Source organism: Carassius auratus, unplaced genomic scaffold, assembly GCF_003368295.1.
Source record: "Carassius auratus strain Wakin unplaced genomic scaffold, ASM336829v1 scaf_tig00023745, whole genome shotgun sequence".
Classification (NCBI taxonomy): Eukaryota; Metazoa; Chordata; class Actinopteri; order Cypriniformes; family Cyprinidae; genus Carassius; species Carassius auratus.
The window spans coordinates 273,143-280,482 of NW_020525295.1; the positions used below are offsets into that span (position 1 = coordinate 273,143).

Below are 7,340 nucleotides of genomic sequence, written 5' to 3' on the forward strand. Positions count from 1 at the left end.
CGTTAGACTCTGCTCTTGATGTTGGACAGGGAAGGGAAGCCGTACTTCATCACATCTGTGGATCTGTTTTCAGTGACCTGTCCCATCTCGTACGGGGTAATCTCTGATGCTGTGTTGATGTTCTGGATCAGGATGACCAGTACGCGGTCCAGCAGTCCACCACTGTAGCTCGTATACAGGTTTTTATTAAAGGGGTCATATGATGTTGCTAAACGGAACATTATTTGGTGTAATTAAATGTTTATTCTTGAATCCAAGACCTTTAGTTTACAAATCTGACTCTAATCATTAGGTCACGACTGCCCCGGTACAGGCAGTCTAGTTATACTAAATGACAATATAATCTTAAACTAGCTGATTTTTTATTTTTATGGTGTTTTAGTTAATTAGAATAAAGGATGGTGGACCACAATTTAAGTGTTTTGAAGGCACAGTAGCTTTTAAATTCTTATGAGCTATTACTTCCCATAATTTTTTTTAAATAAATGGGGAACCTATGACTTAATTGGTATGAACCTTTTTTAATTGGTAATCAGTCACGTTTACTAACAAAAGCTAGCTCCTTCCTGTCATCCTCTAGGAAGTAAGATTATTGTATGAATACAAAGTATTATGATTTTTTTTTTAAATCACTTTAAAACGTTCCATGCTGATTGATAATAATCTAGAAATATCAACACAACAAACTATGCTTTAAAATATTTCATAATTACCTTAATGAAAACTTAAAGTAAGAAAACTGTCAATCCCTCACTGGACAATGGCTAACTTTAGCTCTTTATTTCTATCAGCATATTTCTGAAAGTCTGCTACAGTAGGTATAAAAATGCTATCATAAATTACAAAGTTATGGAGCTTATGTGCAATAACCCCAGTTATGTGCAGTAAACCCAACTGGAAATTCCAGTGCTAATCACATAACACATTGTATGTTATAAAGCATGCATGAATAGAACCTTACATTTGTTGCCTGAAAGCAAAAGTCTCCACCTGGCATTGCTGACTCAAGTTGTGTGTTATTATTAAGGATTTATTCATTTCAGTGCAGGTAGTTGGAGCAATGCAAACGGCTTGGCACTTTTGATTCTGTGTCTGTAGACATATATATGGCTGATTCCCCTTGTGAAACTTTGAATAAAAAATTGTTGATATTAATTACACTTTTTGCTGCTGTGGCTGTTATGTCGGTGTAAGCTGCATCAGGCACTAAATAGATATGCTGTTAAATTAAAAATGAATTAAAATTAAATGTATGCATTTAGCAGACGCTTTTATCCAAAGCGACTTACAGTGCATTCAGGCTAACATTTTTTACCTAATATAAAAGTTTGATTTGCATATAGAAGGACAGAGTCTAAAGAAAGACAATACACACACATGTCTCTTTGTGCTTTCTGATTGTCAGGTTTTATTCATTTATAATATGTATTAATAGTATTTTATTTACCCAGGCTCTTCATGAATGTAAAGCATTTGTAAATGTGAAATACATCAAAAAGCCCGTGAGCCGTTAAAGATTTTGGCATTTCTTTGAGACACGCAAGGAAAGTAAAATTATTTGACAAATAACCTGATTGCATGATATACAGTGTGCTGACTTTCATTATGTATTTTAAATTGTTAATATGAATGGCCATTCTATTTGTGCTGATTTAACAATGCTTTTTTTTCTGTGCTTCGTAACTTATTTATTTGGGGTTTGTGGGACTTTATGTACTTATATCACTGGTATCATCACAAAAGTGTGTTAATGAGCAGTCCTTTACGGTCATATCTGCACTGATGAATACATGCCAGTAACAAGATGATGTGGGTGGGGGGTTACATTGCGCTAAAGCTGTGCATGTTATAAACCGTTTATGCTTCATTTAAATGTAATGATATGGATGGAGAAATATTCCAAATATAATAGAGATGCACTCTGCTGGATCAAATAGTTTTACCATGGTGTGAATACCATATGAACTGCAATAAAGGCTGCAATGTCTTTACAATGGTAACATTTACTCAACAAAAATAACCATTTCTACAAAAAAATATCGAAATAATCGAAATATACAATACTTCATATTTCCTTTCAGATAGACCAATATATGTATATTTGTTCAGTGTGACAATTTAAAACCTCTTTCTACATTCCATAAACGTAATTTCAAACACAAGCTAGAGACGTTCATTCTTCATACAAGCGGGACAGCAATTAAACATCTTTTCCAATGGTTTTCATTTACTTGTTACAACCTCAATAGAAATAAGATGCAAGAACAATGCAGCAATGAAATGTAAAAACAAGTCTTCAAGAGAAGAATAACTTGGCATAAGTAGGCTTCCGTGATATCGACTGTTTGTTGTATGTAAAACAAGCTGGCTAAATGCAGTGCTTGTACCTCAGTGAGCTTCAAAACTACAGAGAAATGTAGAAATGCAAAGGAAAGGAAAACACATCTATATATTTCTCCACTTTCTTTAGAGTGAGTTGAAACTGAACTTAAGTTCTTTTGAATCTGTTTTTGGTATAAAGTTCAGGCGATCAGTGATGCTAGTAGACAAGCAATAAACTGCTGGTCTCATGAAGGCGTTCTGACCTCAGCGCAGCCACCGTCATTTCCAAAAAAGATTTCGGCACCGTGAGGCTGGGCCTGTATGGGTTCAGGCCACTCTCTCTCCGTTCGCAGGGATCAGCCCTTTGGCCTGCGTAGACTAGAATTGATATCAGAACTAAGATGGGTTTCTAGGCGCTGGCTTTAAGCAGGCTGTTGGCTAGAAGGCAGAGCAGCAGCGTCAGTGTGCTGAGGTAGCAGGCTGATGCGCCATCGCACCCTTTCTCACCCTGGCAGCGTGGCTGCTCGCACAAAACACCCCTAAAGCTGGGTGGACACATGCACTTCTGGTTCTGGATACAGGAGCCACCGTTCTGACACAGGAGGAACTCGTCATCGCACACGTTTGCTAGGAGTAAAAGAAGGACAGAGAGGAGATTCTCATTAAGGATGATACATATCTAAACTTACATGTCTGTAAACATAAAGATAGATCATGTTTTAAGGGATTGTTCAGTTGTCTTAAAGTTATAATCTAGCTGTACCTGTAATGTAGGTAGTCATTTAGCAGATATAGTTTATAGTGACTTGAGGTGTTCACATTGACCGTTAACTGGAAAGGATTCATTTTCAGTGACTAAGTGGCCAAAGGTTCTTTGTGTGTGTGTGTGTGTGTGTGTGTGTGTGTGTGTGTGTGTGTGTGTAAACTTGTGGGCCAGAAAACCTTACCTTTTAAATGTTTCAGTAAAATGTAAAAAAAAAATAAAAAAAAAAATTGTTATATTAATATTATTTCTGAAAACAGTTCCGCTGCTTTTGTTGTTGTTGTTGAAACCATGATGTATTTATATTTCATGATTCTTTGATGTATAGAAAGCTCAAAAGAACGTGTGTGTGTGTGTTTTATGTCGCCATCAAATATTTAATAATGAGATGTTTATTATTAGAAATGAATGAAACCACACTTCACAGAAAGCTGAATTGGTATTTATAAACCAGTTAAAACTTTTAGAAGTTTATGCCATGCTTGCATGAAAACCAGGTCTAATTAGAGCAGAGATGATTATGATGGTAGGGATCTGTGAATTATCATAATTTGGGTCAAATACTAGACTTGTCCTGGTCCCGCAGTAAAGATAGAAATCTACAGACCTCCACCAATCTTTTGAAGACTGGGCGGTTCAACTCCATGTACACATCATTTTTAGATCATTTTGTATAAAGCTTTAAACAAAAAGAACTGGGAGCTGTCATAGTCACATGTATATTTGTAAACCGTAATTTCATCGGTAGTGGTGGGTTGTGATAAGCTAATGTAGGTTTTGGGCTGTTTTCTAGTCCTTTGCTGACAGTGTTTCATTATACAACCAGTTCTTTGCCAGGTTTGAACCTGCAACCACCTTCTTACCCTACCTCACTGTTTTCTCCACTGTCACCCCACCCACAACTATCTATAATCCACAACTTCTGCGACCAGCAGCCTGTTGTTGGTGGTACAACAGCAAAGACCTCTGTGAGAAACAATGTTGCTGAAATGTTTGAGTGAAATGACACCCATATGTTGTTCGTTCACAGCACTGTATTTGTTTTTTGAGTATCATCCATCACAGAATGACTAAGCCTATGTTTAATGCTTTTGTGAAGGAAGTGTGACTTACGCATGCATCCTTGCTTCCAGGTATATCCAGACAGGCAGTCCTCACACTTCTGGCCCGTGGTGCCCTCTCTACACTGGCAGAAGCCTGTGTCATTGCACCGGGCGTGTAGAGAGCCCAGCTGATTACAGTTACATTCTGTGTATAGAAAATTGTTGTTGACTTTTGCTGAAACCTTGAAAAGGAAGGTTATGTTCTTTTTCTTTCATTGAACTATGAAGACACTGTAACTTTCAGAACTTAAAGGGTTAGTTCGCCCAATTAGCAAAATTCTGGTTACATCGAATGATTCATTCGCGAACCAGATATGACAAACTGCTTTGTTTTGAACTGTCTTACAACAGACATGGAAGAGAAGACAATGCTGAATAAAGTCGTAGTTTTTGCTACTTTTGGAACAAAATGTATTTTCGATGCTTCAAAAAATTCTAACCGACCCTCTGATGTCACATGGACTACTTTGATGATGTTTTTCTTACCTTTCTTGACATGGACAGTATACCGTACACACAGCTTCAATGGAGGGACTGAGAGCTCTCGGACTAAATCTAAAATATCTTAAACTGTGTTCCGAAGATAAATGGAGGTCTAACTGATTTGGAACGACATGAGGGTGAGTTATTAATGACATACTTTTCATTTTTGGGTGAACTATCCCTTTAAAACTCAAAAATAGCTTGTTTCATGCGTGCCAACAATACTGCTCTTCATATTCTTCAGAAGTATAGTTAGACAATGTTTTTTAAACTATGTTCCTGATGGGGCAGCAAAACTGTATTGTATTTGACAGGAAACCTGCAGCTCTTAAAAAAAGAATAGTTCAGCCAAAAAATGAAAATGTCATCTCATCCTCAGGCCATCCAAGATTTAGATGAGTTTTTCTTCATCTGAACCGATTTGGAGAAATTCTGCATTACATCACTTGCTCACCAATGGTTCATCAGTACAAAAATCCACCCGTTTTCCTCCCAGATCAACGTCCTCCAACAAATTTCTTTAGAACTGTTTTGGACTGTTTTCACTTGTAAACTATGGTTGATCTGCACATATTTCTCTCCTGATCCAGACAAGATGACTTTTTCTCTGGAGAAAGCAATAATATTGATAGAGGACTTGTATTTTAGCCATTAGCTATTTTAGCCATACACGTCTGATGATATATTGGTGAGCAAGTGATATAATGCAAAATTTCTTCAAATTTGTTCCAAAGAAGAAAAAAAACTCATCTACATCCTGGATGGCCTGAGGGTTAGTAAATATTTTTGCACATTTTGCAAAACTATTCCTTTAAGTAAAAGTGCACAACAGTGCCACACATATTAAAGAGTGTTTACATTAGTCTTAAAGCCATAGCAGCAAAAAATGACCTGTATAATTTCGAGGGTCACAAAAATGTGATAAATGGTCATAAATGACTAACATTGTTAGTGGACCTGCAGGAAAAATAATGTTTAATATAAAATAATATTAAAAAAAGATGTACAGTCTTTCAAAAATAACAGCCTTTTGCCTAAAGGCATATATTCACGTGTTTGCAGGAAAAATTCACTTCTATGTTGTCAGTTTTATATGATCAGTGGTTGTTCATCAGTCAGGTTTTACTCTATGCACTCACAAGGGTATACTTTTTTTCGTCTGGGCAGCTGTCAGTCATAGCGCAGTGATTTATGTGTGTGTATTTGTCCAGTAGATGTCACTGTATCATTATCAAAGTGTTGTGACAGATTTCTGATTGTATTCCTCCTGCCAACCAATTTATAAAGTCAACATGAAATCCAAATTTATTCCATTTACTTTTTTTAAATACACATTCCTTGTCCTATAGTTAATGATTAATTTTATTCCAAAGAAAATATTTTGTCTTCATTATCAAAATTTCCAAATGCCTGTGAATGTGACATTCATTTGCTTGTCATCAAAAACCTCTCTTTTCAGTTTTACCATGTACCGTCTACTTTCATTCAAAAATTCTATTTAAAAACACATCCAATCCAATCCCATCCTACTGCACGTTTTTTTTTTGTTTAATATCCGTTATTACTTTGAAGTATTACATTACAGATGTAAAATGGGTTGCATGTGGCATTTCATGTTGACTTGAAGATCATGCATAAAAGAATACAAAGCTGCTTGTTTTAAATCTCATTTCCTTTACACTACTCTCATAGAGCATAATTATACAGATATTGATCAAGCTTTAACCTGGACAGTTGAAAATGCAAGTTGTTTAGTTTCCTAGATCTTAAATAAAATGAAGACGGGAGTCTAGGAGAAGATTTCTTGCGATTCTAATAGTAAAGGCTGTAAGATGAATGATGCATGATATTAGTATATTTAAATCCATACTTCTGTTGGACTTTAGTAGGTCAGAAATTGTCACATGTATGGCAAGGTGGTGGCAGACCAAATGTTGGAGCGTATTCACATGAGGAAAGATTTCTCAACCTTTCCAGTTCCATACGTATCATTTGGCCACAATTTCTGTGCAGCGTGGTGTGGGTGCGTCAGGGGAACAGTGAAACGGGTTGACGTGGAGTGATATCTGACTGACCTATGCAAACATTCTCATCGTCCAGCTCAGCGGAAGCATTCCGGAAGTATCCGAGGCGGCAGTGCTGACAGTTCTGCCCTCTAGTGTTGTGTTTGCAGCTCACACAAGTCACAATGTTGATGAAATCAATGTAACTGCAGCGATTTGAGTGACCGTTGCACTCACAGTCTGATGGAGAAAGAGTAGATAGGTGTTAGTCTGTGGGTCAGGGAATGAGGGAGAGGAAAGGGAAAAGACACAGGAAACTCATGAGAGGACATGGGCATGACATGTAGACACTATGAAGACTATAATCGAGGCTAAGACTATTTCGCCAGCTGTAAAGGCTGGCAGGTATATAACACTACCTAAAAAAAAAATGGGATTGGATTACGATCATGTTAGCTCATTGATTTCCAGTCCAGCCTTACTGAGAAATCCTACCCTTAAAAAGGTTTGTCTCCGCTATGTCATCAGATGACTTATCGCTTTTATCAACTGTAAGTTTATGGAGAATTTCTGAGATCATTTTTAAAAAACTATTTTACAGATGTGGAATTTTACAGTACAAGTACAAGTACAGGCTGTCACCTTCATTCCAAAATAAACATGAAT

General features: G+C 36.8%; 1 long non-coding RNA gene across 1 annotated transcript; it reads right to left on the minus strand.

The window, feature by feature from the left end:
* Nucleotides 1-1,877: 1,877 nt before the first annotated feature.
* LOC113077992 (uncharacterized) lies at nt 1,878-7,034 on the minus strand. Its single transcript, XR_003281441.1, has 3 exons — nt 6,747-7,034; nt 4,199-4,333; nt 1,878-2,949 (listed from the first exon to the last, which is right to left on the minus strand). It is a non-coding gene; the product is annotated as an uncharacterized LOC113077992 (long non-coding RNA).
* Nucleotides 7,035-7,340: the final 306 nt, after the last annotated feature.